Genomic DNA, 15536 nt, shown 5'->3' on the forward strand with positions numbered 1-15536 from the left:
TATATAAAACAAGAACCATTTCCAAATTGTTGTTTGTCCTTCATTTCAAAGAGAACCAATGGCATTATGGGGTAATGTCTTAACTTGCTTTCGAATTGGATTTATGTGAGGCAGATTTGCACAAAGTTAACAGCTTTGCTCTTCCAAAGTCATCAAAATCCAGTGACAAGACAAAAGTCTGAACAACTGGGGATGATCTGGGATGCAGTGACTGACCTTGACATCTTCGATGTTTGATCAAGCTCCATTCCCAAAGAAATGGTCAAAGGATATGACATAGCAATTTTTAAGAAATGAAAAACATATTACAAATATTAATAATATGGAAATAGGTTTCAAACAATGATTCATGTAAAACCCAGTGGAATTGCTCATCAATTCTGGGAGTGGGGGAGGAAGGAGGGGAGGGAAAAAAAAACCATGAATTATGTAACTAAGGGGAAAAAATTAAATTTAATTTTAAAAAAAGAAATGAAAAACAAAAAAAAAAACTATATGAGGAGGCTCAATTGAGAGTTAGGCCTAGAGATAGGAGATCCCAAGTAAAGATCTTATCTCAGACACTTCCTAGCTGTGTGACCTTGGGCAAGTTCTGCCTTGGAACCAATACATAGTACTGATTCTAAGATGAAAGGGTTTGTTTGTTTTTTTAATTATATGAGGAGGGCAGCTGGGTAGTTCAGTGGATTGAGAGCCAGGCCTAGAGGCAGGAGGTTCTAGATTCAAATCTGGCCTTAGACACTTTGTGTGACCCTGGGCAAGTCACTTAACCCCATTACTTAGCCCTTACCACTCTTCTGCCTTAGAACTAATACACAGTATTGTTCTAAGACAGAAAGTAAGAGTTCTTTTAAAAAACAAATAAATAAATAAATAAAAGAAAATAAAAATAAATAAATAAACTATATGAGGGGCAGATAGGTAACTCAGTGGATAAAGAACCAGGCCTGAAGATAGGAGGCCCTGGGTTCAAATCTAATCTCAGACACCTCCTAACTGTGTGACTCTGGGCAAATCACTTAACCCCAATTACCTAGTCATTACTACCCTATTGCCCTTCTAAGACAGAAGGCATGGGTTTAACAAAACACTCCATATCACTAATAAGAGGTATAAAAATTCCCAGCTGTGTGACCCTGGGCAAGTCACTTGACCCCCATTGCCCACCCTTACCAATCTTCCACCTATGAGACAATACACCGAAGTACAAGGGTTTAAAAAAAAAAAAGAGGTATAAAAATGGAAACAACTCTTAAATTCTACCTTACATTAGTCAGATTGCAAAAAAAGAAAAATGACAATTGTTTGAATGGGCTGTGGGAGGACAAGCATAGTAATATATTATAGGTGAAACTATGAATTGGTTTGTGTATATACTTTGTATGTATTTTTTTCACTCTGAGTCAGTTCATATCTTCTAAAGCAGATAAAACATGAAATCTGGGAGGGAAAGATCATTTTCCACTTAGAGCGAATCAAGAAAAATCTCATAAGGAAATCAATACCTGAGGCTGGGCCTTGAAGGAAGAGTGCATGGGACATTCCTGAAAATTTTATCATCCCCTTTTGACAAATAGCATAACCACCCTGGAATACGAACCCAGCTCCCCACACTCGTGAATATAACCTGAAGCAAATTAAAATGTAGTTCCCAATAAGAGGGTGTCCCTCAATTGGGGAATGGCTGAACAAATTACCATATTAGATGGTGATGGAATACTATTGTACTCTAAGGAATAGTTAATTGATGGATTTCTATAAGAACTGGAAAGACCTCCTTGAACTGATGCAGAGTGAAATGAGCAGGACCAGCAAGAATATTATAAACAATAACTGAACCATTGTGGGATGATCATATATCATTGACTTTGCCACTAAGAGTAATGCAATAATACAAGACAATTCTGAGGGGCTTATGAGAAACATCACTATCCCACATCCAGAGAAAGAACTGTGGGGGTAGAAACACAGAAGAAAAACATACGATTTATCACTTGGTTATATGGGTACTTGATCTGGTGTTTTGGTTTTAAAAGATTACTCTATTACAAAAATGAATAATATGGAAATAGGTTCTGAGTGATAATACATGTATAACCCAGTGGAATTGCTTGTCGACTCCAGGGGGGGCGGTTGGGGGGGGAGGGGAGAGAGAACATGAATCATGTAACCATGAAAAATTTTTTAATTGAATTAAAAATTTTTTAAAGTAAAATAAAGTATAGTTCCTATGTAATTTTAATATTTTGATGAGTATAGAAAGGAAATGGAAAATATGGAAAAGTTGCAGAGTGTTTGGGTATTTGCAAATGATTTGCAAAGGAGAGTAACTGGCACATGGGTAGAACCAAACAGGTGAGGTTCTGGATCAGTAGGGTCCAATTAGAGGAGATGCTGAGATTCCAAGGGGGTCGGTTAAACTCTGGAGACTGATCTGAGAGGAGATTCCTTCCTGTAGCCATCGTTGGACCAAGCTAGAGAAAGAAGCTGTGTTCCTGATTCCCTTGGAGGTTTTGAATCTCCAGAAGTCTTCTCTAATCCTACCCAGATCCTGTGACCTATTTCTAGGCTTTATCAACATTTCCACCTATTCTGTGTGAGCTGCCAAGGCCCAGTTCTATATTCTGCCTATAGAGCCAGACCATCAAGGCTCTGGCCTTTTGGCCTTCTAGCCAACCCATCTGCATAGACTTTGCTGACCCTGTGTTTATTTCAGTGGACCAGTTAGTGTCAGGTGTATATAGCTAAAATATTCTTAGGTAGAACAGAGAGAGTAAAATAGAGTAACCCAATTATATTGGGAAGGAGGAGTACCTGTGAGGGTCAGAAGGGGGGGAGGAGTTAGAACTCATAAGATTTAGGGATCTCTGGTTTCCCTGGACCACACCCCATCCTGAGTTTCTCAAATAAACTAAGATCTGTTTTTTACATCCCTCTGAGAAGTCAGATAATGTCTGTAACCCACAGAACTGGACCTACCACTTGGCTCTATACTGTGGGCAGATCACATCGGGTCTACAGTGGTGGTCCAACCCACAACTCATTTTCTAGAGACTTTGCAAGGTTCCCTCACTTACTTATTTCATGAGTTAGAGAAAAAAAGAACTATATAAACATGTATGATTTTTGAAGCCAGTTTGCAGCCTGCAAAGATCCTAGTGGCTCTAGTTTCTATTGTCATTTCTATTTGACTTTGATCCTAAAATCAAAAGAAAAGGATGTCAAATGGGCCTCCTTTGCCTTTTGGTATCATCTCCCTGCCCTCTGAGATTCCTCCCATTAACACTATTGGCTGATTCTATATCATAAAGATGCCTTGTTTCTCTCAGGAAAAAATGGAATTCTAAAACCATATTTAATGCCTATTAAATGCCAGAGACATATATACAGGAATTATGGCACAATCTTTTCTTGGAAGGAGCTTGGAGTCCCAATATGGGTGTAAAAATTAAAAGGCGACTATGATTATAAATGGAGAAAAACTATGCAAATAAAGGTTTGAAACTGTTCAGATACTTTTGATAGATATAATCAAAAGTATCTTTAGTGATAAAGTGAAGTGAAGCTCATATGTGAACTTCTCTTCAGGGCCAGGCACAAGGACACTAAAGATACTCTTGTTATAAAAAATAAAATATTTATTGAAATATTTAAGGATAAAAGGTTTTCTAACTCTAAGGGATTCTAACTCCACCCAAAAAAAACTTCTTGGTTCTGCAAGGAACTGCTTCTCCCATTTTCATACTACTATACTAATCCTTTTTGATTTGACTAACCCAAATTTTTACTATTCTAAATAAAGCTACCACTACTATCCTTATAATTCTTACTTTAGTTCTAAGTTATAAAAATAACAAAGACTAGCTTGTTGAGTCTCAACAAGAATCAAGTTAGGACTTTGAGCCTTAACAGACTCAGGGTCCACACCAAAGACCAAAGTTTCCTTTGGTCTTCTCAGAGTTAAATCAATCTATAAAAACCACAATAGATAGTCAATAGTGTTTCCCAAGTTGGAAAAAAAAAAAAAACACTAAGATCCTTCAGGTCTTTCTCTCAGACATTGAGAGAGAGAGAGGCAAATATGTTACCTCCTCCAACCCCAAGAGAGAAAAAGTCCCTATGTGTGACTCTGCCATCTGCCAGAAACCAACTGCCACTGCCACGCCCAGAGAAAGTAACTGTCACAGAAAAAATGGTTACAACTGTCAACATTTGAAATGAAATGAAACACTGTCAGCTCTGCTTCAAACTCCAATTCTTTCTCAAGCCAGCTTCTTCACTTCTTATCACTAAACTAATATAACAAGACCTAATTTTTAATATCATCCTTATATGGGGAAAGTATTCTAAGCATTGGCATAGCCAAAGAAATACCCAGAGCTAAGAGATGGAATGTCTTCTTCAGCATAACTTCATTGAAGATTCCAGGATGGGGAATAAGATGTTAAAAGACTGGAAAGATAGGAAGGGGCTAAGTTATGAAGGGCTTTAAACATCAGAGCTATATATTTGATCCTGAAGATCAAAGGGAACTGCTGGAGTTTTTTGAATAGGAAGTTTTAATATACATACACACATACATGTATACATATATTCATACATATATATATATATATTGTTTTATCTTAAAAACCTTCCATGATGCCCTACTCACAATTCCAAGGGGATTCCCATGGCTCCCACAGTCTGTAACTGGAGGGGGGCTCCAGTTTCCTACAGACCCAGATCCCTTGTCCATCCTGGGCCTCTTGGGGGCAGACAGGGAACCATCTCCTGGTCTGCCCACAAACACGTTCATGAAGTATCTAGATCAGACACATCTAGCTCTTGTTCTTGGATCTTGACCTTGGTTTCCCCAAAAGTCTATTTTGAGGTTGGACCAGAGTTTACAGTCATAGATGGAAGTGTTGATGCTACCAAAGAGACCCTCTAGTCTATCCTCTAGAAGGATCTCCAAGGACCCCAGAAGGCCTGGCTGCCCAGGATCCAGCCTGGTTTCAGGAGGTCTGGTCTCAGGGGGCTGGTTCAGTGGGATGTCTTCAGGGAAGGCTGTCTATGTGTCCCTGAGGCCCACAAAGTGGCTCAGGTTCTTCAGAAGGGCTAAGACAGATACATGTGCACAGGGAGACATCAGGGGCCACAGAAGCTGGAGAAGGGGGTTCTGAAGGGAAGGACTCCAGGGTTCTAGAGGACTAAATTTGTCTCAGGGTGTTGATCACCGGGACATTTTTGGATCTGTGTTTTAGGAAAATCACTTTGGCAGCTGATAGGGAAAGGGACTAGACCTGTGGTTTTATTGGTTTAAGGAATCCCTGGATGAGGAAACTCTTTCTGCCAGGGCAGATGAGCACAGTCTCTGCAATTTAGTCTTAGTCCATTGTCCAGGGCACCGGAAAGTTAAGGCACTTGCCCTGGGTGACACAGCCAGTTTATGTCGGAGGTGGGCCTTTAACTCAGGGATTCTTGGCTTTGAGGCCAAGTCTTTATTCACTAAAGTCTTATAGAATAATGGCAGTTTTGGTGGTGTAGTGGATAGAATGCTGGGGCCTTGGAGTCAGGAAGACCTGAATTCAAATATGACCTCAGGAACTTATTTACCAGCTAGTGTGCTTACTAGTGGAACCCTAGGCAAGTTATTTAATCCTGTTTACCTCAGTTTCCTCATCTTCAAAATGAATTGGAGAAGGAAAGGCACCCAGTATCTTTGCCAAGAAAACCCCAGATAGGGTCTCAAAGATCAGACAGGACTGAAAGACCTCAACAACAACAAGGACAACATACTATAAGACAAAAGAGGATGAGAAATGCAAAGGAAATATCAAAGAGCCACAAGAAATTTAAGGGGGGAAAGATCACATTCAGCTTAGAGAGAATCAAGAAAAACCTCACAGAGGAAGCAGTACCTGAACTAGGCCTTGAAGGAAAAAAGAAAAGGAAGAGAGCAAGAGACATCATTACAAATTTTATCATCCTCTTTTGACAGATAATATGACCGCCCTAGAATATGAACCAAGCTCTCCTGATTCCAAGTCTCAGGACCTTTTTTACTTTACTTTTACTTTGTCAATATCTGGGTGATCAAACTGATTTTCAAAAATTATATATTGACTAGAAACACTAGCAATAGCAATTAGAGAAGAAAAAGAAATTGAAGGTATCAAAATAGGCAATGAGGAGACTAAGTCACTCTTTGCAGATGATATGATGGTATACTTAAAAAATCCTAGAGAATCAACTAAGAAGCTGGTAGAAATAATCAACAACTTTAGCAAAGTTGCAGGATACAAAATAAATGCACATAAATCATCAGCATTTCTATATATTTCCAATACATTAGAGCAGCAAGAGGTAGAAAGAGAAACACCATTTAAAATCACCCTAGACAATATAAAATACTTGGGAATCTATCTACCAAAACAAACACAGCAATTATACGAAAACAACTACAAAACACTTTCCAAACAAATAAAACTGGAGCTCAACAATTGGAAAGCCATTAATTGTTCATGGGTAGGACAAGCTAACATAATAAAAATGAACATTCTACCCAAATTAATTTACCTATTTAGCGCCATACCTATCAAATTACCAAAAAACTTCTTTACTGAATTAGGAAAAACTATAACAAATTTCATTTGGAATAACAAAAGATCAAGAATATCAAGGGAAATAATGAAAAAAAAATGTGAAGGAAGGGGGCCTAGCAGTACCAGATATTAAACTATACTATAAAGCAGCAGTTATCAAAACAATATGGTACTGGCTAAGAGACAGAGAGGAGGATCAGTGGAATAGACTTGGGGTAAATGACATCAGCAAGACAGTGTATGATAAACCCAAAGAGCCCAACTTTTGGGACATGAATCCACTATTTGACAAAAACTGCTGGGAAATTTGGAAAACAATATGGGAGAGATTAGGTCTAGATCAACATCTCACACCCTACACCAAGATAAATTCAGAATGGGTGAATGACTTGAATAGAAAGAAGGAAACTATAAGTAAATTAAGTGAACACAGAATAATATACTTGTCAGATCTATGGGAAAGGAAAGATTTTAAAACCAAGCATGAGTTAGAAAAAATTGCAAAATGTAAAATAAATAATTTTTATTATTTTAAATTAAAAAGGTTTTGTACAGACAAAAACAATGCAACCAAAATCAGAAGGGAACACAAACTGGGGAAAAATCTTTATAGCAAAAACTCTGACAGAGGTCTAATTACTCAAATATACAAGGAGCTAAATCAATTGTATAAAAAAATCAAGCCATTCCCCAATTGATAAATGAATAGGCAATTTTCAGATAAGAAATCAAAAATATCAATAAGCACATGAGAAAGTGTTCTAAATCTCTAATAATTAGAGAAATGCAAATCAAAACAACTCTGAGGTATCACCTCACACCTAGCAGATTGGCTAAAATGAAAGAAGGGGAGAGTAATGAATGTTGGAGGGGATGTGGCAAAATTGGGACATTAATGCATTGCTGGTGGAGTTGTGAACTGATCCAACCATTCTGGCTGGCAATTTGGAACTATGCTCAAAGGGCTATAAAAGAATGCCTGCCCTTTGATCCAGCCATACCATTGTTGGGTTTGTACCCCAAAGAGATCATAGTTAAACAGACTTGTACAAAAATATTTATAGCTGCGCTTTTTGTAGTGGCAAAAAACTGGAAAATGAGGGGATGCCCCTCAATTGGGGAATGGCTGAACAAATTGTGGTATATGCTGGTGATGGAATACTATTGTGCTAAAAGGAATAATAAACTGGAGGAATTCCATGTGAACTGGAGAGACCTCCAGGAACTGAAACAGAGCGAAAGGAACAGAGCCAGAAGAACACTGTACACAGAGACTGATACACTGTAGTAAAATCGAATGTAATGGACTTCTGTACTAGCAGCAATGCAATGACACAAGACAGCTCTGAGGGATTTATGGAAAAGAACACTACCCACATTCAGAGGAAGAAGTGCAGAAGAGGAAACATAAAAGATAAACAATTGCTTGAACACATGGGTTGAGGCGGACATGATTGGGGATGTAGACTCGAAACTACCACACCAATGCAACTAACAACAATATGGAAATGGGCCCTGAACAAGGACACATGTTACAACCAGTGGAAATGTGTGTCGGCCATGGGTGGGGGGAGAGTGGGGAGTGAAGGGGAAAGTAGGGGCATGAAGCATGTAAACAGGTTAAAAATGAATATTAATAAATGTTTAAAATGTAAAAAAATAAAATAAAATAAAAATTATATATTGATTCACCTCTTTGCACAGATTTTACCAAAATCTTCTTTGAGATCTGTTTGCTTTAAATAACATGGTCATTATCCCAATGTTTACTTCAGGTCCTTTTTCAAAGAATGATTTCCATTACTGAATGTCACAGGACTGCTCATTTTGAGAGTCAGTTTCTAGGAAGAAATGTTAAGTCAAAAAGCACAAGTCATTTCTCTCTCTGTCTCTCTGTCTCTGTCTCTATCTCTCTTTCTTTGTCTCTCTAACTCTGTCTCTCTGTGTCTGTCTGTCTGTCTGTCTCTCTTAGCAGCTAAGGGATACAAAAGATAGAGTATGTAATACAAGTACTAGGCCTGGAAGACTCATCTTCCTAAATTCAAATCCAACCTCAGACACCAACTTTGTGACTATGGGCAATTCACTTAATTTACCTCAGTTTCCTCATCTGCAAAGTGAACTAGAGAAGGAAATGGCAAAGTACTCCAATGTCTTTGCCAAGAAAATCCCAAATGGGGTCACAAAGAGTCAGACATAACTGAAAACAACTGAACAATAACAACAACAGAAAACTAGACTTTCTGTATTCATTAAAGTCACAGGAATTCAGAAAGCAGGGAGGAGGATCTGTACTCACATTCTTGCTGGGTCACTCTGAAACACCAGTGGGTGTTAGCACAAAGATGAGACTCATTTGGACCAGCAAGAACATGGAAATGGGAAAGAAACAGTTTGAATATCCCAGCCAAGCAACTAAATAGCTTGAGTCTTCATTAAGCTGCACCACATGGGCCTTCCTTCTGGCCCTTGCACAGAAGAGTAAGGAGAGCATAGTTCTTAATTCCTAATAATACCCTCACTTGACCTATTTGGAAAAATAGGATCTAGAAGGTTCCAGAACACAGAGCCTCAGAGCCAAATGAGCATTTTGATATGATGTAGCTAACCTCAAAGAGTAAACAGAGAGATAACCAGCACAGAGAATATATCTGTCCTTACCCTAGTAGAAACATCAGCCAACAATAGATGTTAATCCAAGCAAAACTAATCCCCAGAGGCAATGGGAATTTTCATAAAACTAAACTGACTATAGCCAAATAAATAACAGTCCAGGACTTTCTAACCACAGCTTCTTTATCTCTTAGAATCTTTTAGAAGACAGTCTTAGAACGCCAGGAAATGCAGTTGCTTCCATTTGAATTGTCTCAGGAAGACTCCAAGGGTCACCTGGTGAGAGAAAGTTCTGGCACTAAGGTCCTTCCTCAAGCTGAACAGCTAAGCATTCAGATTCTACTGCAGAGAACACAACTCCGATGGGCTGGCCAGGTTGAATGCCAAACACACGTTTGCCTAAAATGCTATTTTACAGAGAACTCACACAAGGCAAAGCAGAGGTCAGAAGATGTGATTGAAGGGCACTGTGAAGGTCTCTCTGATGAACTTTAGTATCAGCTGTGACATGGGAGACACAGGAGACCCTCGCATGGAACTACCCTGCATGGTGTGCCCCCATCAAAGAAGGTTCTGTGCTCTATGAGTGAGGCAGAATTTCAGCAGCTCACAAGAAATATGAGAAACACAAATTTAGAAACATCCCCAGCCCAGATGTTCATTTGGGCTATTTGTGTGCCCAGTCTCGGGTAGAGCTTTCCAAGCTTCTATTGGTTTGAGTAGCCATCATTGGACACACTGTACATTGACTCCAACATAATGATGTTATTTTGGTGCTCCTCAAGTAGGAAGGAAACCAACCATTTTAGCATGAACTCCCCAGGAAAGCCTTTATGAAACCCCTCAACTCCCCACCGCCAAGTCTCTCTTTACCCTTACTTAACTTTTCCTATTTCCTTTACAGTCTCAGATGAAGAGTTTGTCCTCCTTCCTAAAGTTAACCTCTCCACATCTGCCACTGATCCTATCCCCTCTGATTTCTATCTTGTTCCATTAGTCATTCCCCTTCCCTCCTGCATCTTCATTCCTTCACTTCCTACTGATTCTTTATCACCTACCCACAACCATGATCAGGGATTCTTTATCCTAAAACACATACTCACCCCTTTCCTTAAACGTGACATTTTCTCAGACATTTTCTCTTTTCTCTCTAGAATGGGTAGTCTACACTTGCTATCTCCAATTCCTTACCATTTCCTCATTCTTTAGCCTCCTGAAGTCTGTCTTCCTTCTTCATCATCCTACTGAAACTGTTCTTGGAGCCAAGGGTAAGTAAGAGTTGGGTGAAATGTAGACACCAAAGGAGGACGAGCATCCCTGAAAAGGACTTGCCAAGCCCTCATTTCAGAGGTGCCAGTCCTCCCAGAATACCCTATCCACCAGTGGCCACACCCTGGTGGAGAAAACATCTCCAAAGAGAGGCTGACCAGGTTACCCGTAACCTCAAACCCACCGGCGAGTTGGGATGTCTACCCCAAGGATGTGAAGACATCCCCTGGCAGAATGGGTGGATGAGAACAATTTGTTCCAATGTCTATGAAGGTGGTTGAAGCAGGGACTGTGAAATGCTCAGAGCTTAGCGAGACATTGAAGAAACCAAGGTTGGCCATTGCATCCCAGGTCGTCACCAGTTGTCCTGACTTTGGTCTTACCACTGGACTTCTATGACTTTGGAAGAGAGAGAGAGAGACTGAGGACTTTATCCAACTGTTTCACTTAAATCCAATTCAAGAGCAAGCCAAGATTATCCCATGATGTTATTGGTCCTTTTTGAAGATGAAAGATAAACAATAATGGCCCTCTCCTCCATCAGTCTTTGAGTTCCTTGAGAGCATAATCTGGGCTACATTCAGCTCTGTATCTCCAACTCCTAGTACAGAACCTTATATTTAGGTTTTTTAAAGTGTTTGCAGGGGGCAGCTAAGTGGCTTAGTAGATAGAGAGTCAGGCCTGGAAATAGGAGGTCCTGGGTTCAAATCTGACCTTAGACATTTCCTAGCTTGTGACCCTGGGCAAGTCACTTAACCTCCATTGCCTAGCCCTTACTGCTTTTCTGTCTTAGAATCAATGTAAAGTATTGATTCTAAGATGGAAGATAAGGCTTGTTTTTGTTTTTTTTTTAAGTGATTGCTAAATTAAATGGAATTACTATTTTTTCTCCTATGTAGGTCCTTGGGCTGGAATACACTGCTCTGCCTGGCTTCAACTCCAAGGAGCAAGATGTTCCATGACTGGCTATCCCTTGGCATCCCATTTCCCCCTTCCTGACACTTCCTGACTCTTTTTGTGTAGTGTCTCCCCCCTCTCCCCCACCCCCATTAGATTGAGAGCTCCTTGAGGGCAGGGACTAGCTTTATTTTTATTAATTGTATCCCCAGAACTTTGCACAGTGCCTAAACACAAAGAAGCTGGTGAATAGACTTTATAAGAAAAGAAAAGCTACACCCATATGCCCCATTTTTGTCCATTTTCACCTTCCATCTTTGAGGGCCCAACTCAGGAGACTATCTCAGAGTCACAGAACTGCTGAGTCAAAATGAACCTCAGGTGTTGTCTTGTTCAACCCATGTAAACTTTTCCATTCCTTTCCCTCTTTCAAGTCATCTCTTCTTTCAAATTCTTAATATATTATCCTATGCACTAGTTATGTGTTTTTTGAACCCTTATCTTGTGGCTTAGAACCAAGACTAAGTCTCAGTTCTAAGGCAGAAGAGTGGTAAGGACTAGGCAATGAGGGTTAAGTGACTTGCCCAGGGTCACACAGCTAGGAAGTGTCTGAGGCCAGATTTGAGCCCAGGTTCTCCTGAGCCCTGGCCTGGAGCTCTATCCACTGAGCCACTTAGTGGTCCTTTTTTTTCTCTTTGTACTAGTCAGGATCTACAAATCCCTCTATATGTACTTGATTTATCGTAGCCATTATTTTATAAGTTTCTTAGGGCAAAGATCATTTCTTTAGCTCCCTTAGGCCAAGCACATGGCATTGTATACCCTTAATAAATAGTGTTGGGATGGAACTCAGTTCTTCGGGAGCCAGTCTAGTGGGAAAGACATCCCTGGAGATGGCAGATCCTTTGGGCAAAAGAAGATGGATAAACGCTCTCTGAGCCTGAGGATTGGTAGGGCTGGGAGGAAAGCAAGTCGGAGCAGAGACAGGATCAGCCGCCCAATGGAATGATGATTAGTTACCAGATGGTACTTTATGTTCCCTGTTCCCCAAGAATCTCAAAAGAAGCAAGTATAGACATATAGATTTGGCTTTGGGCTGGGGAGTCATAAGATCATAGCATGATAAATTTAAAACTGGAAGGAATCTCAAAGGTCTAGTCTAACTTCCTCCTTTTACAGATGAGGAAATTAAGGTGCAGGAAATTAACTGGCTTGCTATAGTGACCCAGGGAGGAAATAGGGGAAGCAGTTTTCAAACCAAAATCTTCTTACTGAATCGGGTGATCAATTAATCAACCAGCTTAAAAATCCTTCTCTAGGAAGCCTTAGTGCTGGTGCCTTTCCTTTGATGATGAATTCCAACTTGTCCTGTATATTGGGGCAGTTAGGTGGTGCAGTAGATAGTGTGCCAGGACTGGAGTCAGGAAGATCTGAGTTCAAATTTGGCCACAGACACTAGCTGGACAACCCTAGGCAAGCCACTTAGCCCCTATTTGCCTCAGTTCCTCCTCTGTAAAATAAGGACTCACTAAAGTAGGGAATGGCAAATCCAGGATCTTTGCCAAGAGAACCCCATGGACAAAGACCATTTATTGGCAGCTAGGTGGCACCATGGATAGAGTGTGGGGTCTGGAGTCAGGGAGACTCTTCTTCCTGAGTTCAAAACCAGCCTCAGCCACTTAGCTGTGTGATCCTGAGCAAACCATTTCATCCTGTTTTCCTCCATTTCCTCATCTGCCAAATGAACCAGAGAAACAAAATGGCAGACCACTCCAGTATCTCTGCCAAGAAAACCTCAGATGGAGTCATAAAGTCAGACACAACTGAAACCACCAAACAACAACATCCTATATATAGCTTCTGTGTATGTAGTTGTTTGCATGGTGTTTCCCCCAACAGACTGAGCTCCTCAAGGGCAGGGACTGTTTTTATCTTTCTTTTTATCTTCAGAGCTTAGCACCATACCTGGTACATAGTCAGTGCTTAATAAATGCTTACTGACTGACGGACGAGCATTTATTAAGCACTATGTACCAGGCAGTATACAAAGTATTGGGGAGATGATGACAATAATTAGTCACTCTTCCAAGGAGCTTGTATGTTATCAATACTCTTTGTGCTATACTACCCTGTGCCCTGACGTTTACATTTGCCATGTAACTTTGGACTACTGTGGTACCACTCTGCCTCAGTTTCTCCTACTATCACAGTGAGAGGATTCATGGTGGACCTTTCTCATGATAGGACTCTAGTCATCAAGGACATTGCTGAAGTTCTTTGTAACTTGCATTCAGTACCTCTTTTGCAAACTTTATCTGTTGGGTGTGTGTTATTCACAGGGAATGTCTTCAGGCTGAAAAGTAGGACAATTCAACAATTGAGTAAGGGTCTATATGCAAGGAATCACCATAGGTACTAGGGAGACATAGAGAAATAAAGGTTATTCTACTGGGGAGTAGTTGAAGGAAAAAGTATGCCCTGAAGTGTAGACAAAGTGGTGATTGATGGAGGGCAAAGGAGTGATACACAATGTTCTAGGACTATCTGAGGAGTGAAAGAACATTTTCAGCTGAAAGACAGAAAGATTCTCAGAAAGAGATGAATAAAATATACTTACTAGGTACTAACAATAACTTATGTAAAAAAATACGTGATGCTGAGAGATGGGATGGGGAGTTCAGAGAAGAGATAATGTCCAATTTGAGTGGGATGTAGAATGAGTACAGGGGAATAATTTGAAATAAGACAGAAAAACTAGATTAGAAGCAAACTGTACAGAGCCTTGAATGCTGAGCTAAATATTTCATCCTAGAGGTATTGTTGGTCATCCTTCATTTTTGAGGAGGATCACTGACATCATGGTGACTTGAGCATGAACTGGATTTAAGTGAGGTCTATAGAGTTGCACAAAATTGTCAGCCTCACTGTCTCTTCCAGAGTCATCAAAGTCCAGTAGCAGGACAAGTCAGAATGGCTCAGGATGCAGTGGATGGCCCTAAATCCTGAGCTAAATGATTTATGCTAAACATAGTAAGTAGAGAGTAAAGATTTTTAAGCAGGGGAGTGACATAGTCAGACCTGTGATTTAGGAAGATCATCTGGCAGCAGTGTGAAGGAAGGATTGCAGAAGGGAGGCAAAGAGGCCAATTAGGGGGCTAAAACAAGAGCCTATGCGAGGACTTGGACTAAGGTGGTGGCCATGTGGGTACAAAGGAGAGAGATATGAGAGATGGTGTAGAAGTAATGTCAATAGGACTTGACAGCCAATTGGACTGGGGGGAGAGAAGAATCAAAGGTGAGCCATACCTAGAGATGGGAGGTTCTAGGTTTAAATCTGGCCTCAGACACTTCCTAGCTGTGTGACCCTGGACAAGTCACTTAACCCCTGTTGCCTAGCCCTTATCGCTCTTCTGCCTTGGAATCAATACACAGCAGTGATTCTAAGATGGAAGGCAAGGGTTTAAAAAAAAGGGGGATCAAAGGAGACTCCAAGATTTTGAATTTCAGTGAGTGGGAAGATGGGTGGCATCCTCAGCAGAAATAGGGAAATGTGTAAGAGATGTTCAATTTTGGACATGATAGGTTTGAGGTGTCAATGTGACCCACAGGTAAAGACATTACCCACAAGGTGGTATAGGACTGGAGTTCAAAGGAGACATCAGGAATGGATAGGTAGAGATGTGAGAGTTGTCCAAATAGAGGTGACCACTGAAATCCCAAAAACAGATCAAGACACCAGGGAAGAGAGAAGAGTGAGAAAAGAGGAGTCTCAGGATATGGCTCTGAGGGACACCCATGCTTGTGGATATTGGAGAGATGGATAATGCAACATTTACCATCAAGGAAACTAAGGAGTGGTCAGCCAGGCAGGAAGTAGAATCAGGATAAAGCAATATCAAGGAAGCCAAGAGAAGAGAGAGTATTGTAAGGGATAAAAAGGAGTTTTGACTGGGTGAATAGTAAAAGATTTGGTCACCAGGGAATTGAATAATTATCAATTCCCAATTAAAGAATAACCTCAAGTCAAAATGACTTTTATGAAAGTTTATTTACAAATGTGGAGAGGAAGAAGAAATAAGGAAATGAGAGAGAGGATAAGATAAAATAAGTAATCTAACACACTAAGTAATTTGCTCTGGTCCCCTAGTTTAATCCAGGCAGATCTAATTA

Source organism: Gracilinanus agilis, chromosome 2 (genome assembly GCF_016433145.1).
Source record: "Gracilinanus agilis isolate LMUSP501 chromosome 2, AgileGrace, whole genome shotgun sequence".
Lineage (NCBI taxonomy): Eukaryota > Metazoa > Chordata > Mammalia > Didelphimorphia > Didelphidae > Gracilinanus > Gracilinanus agilis.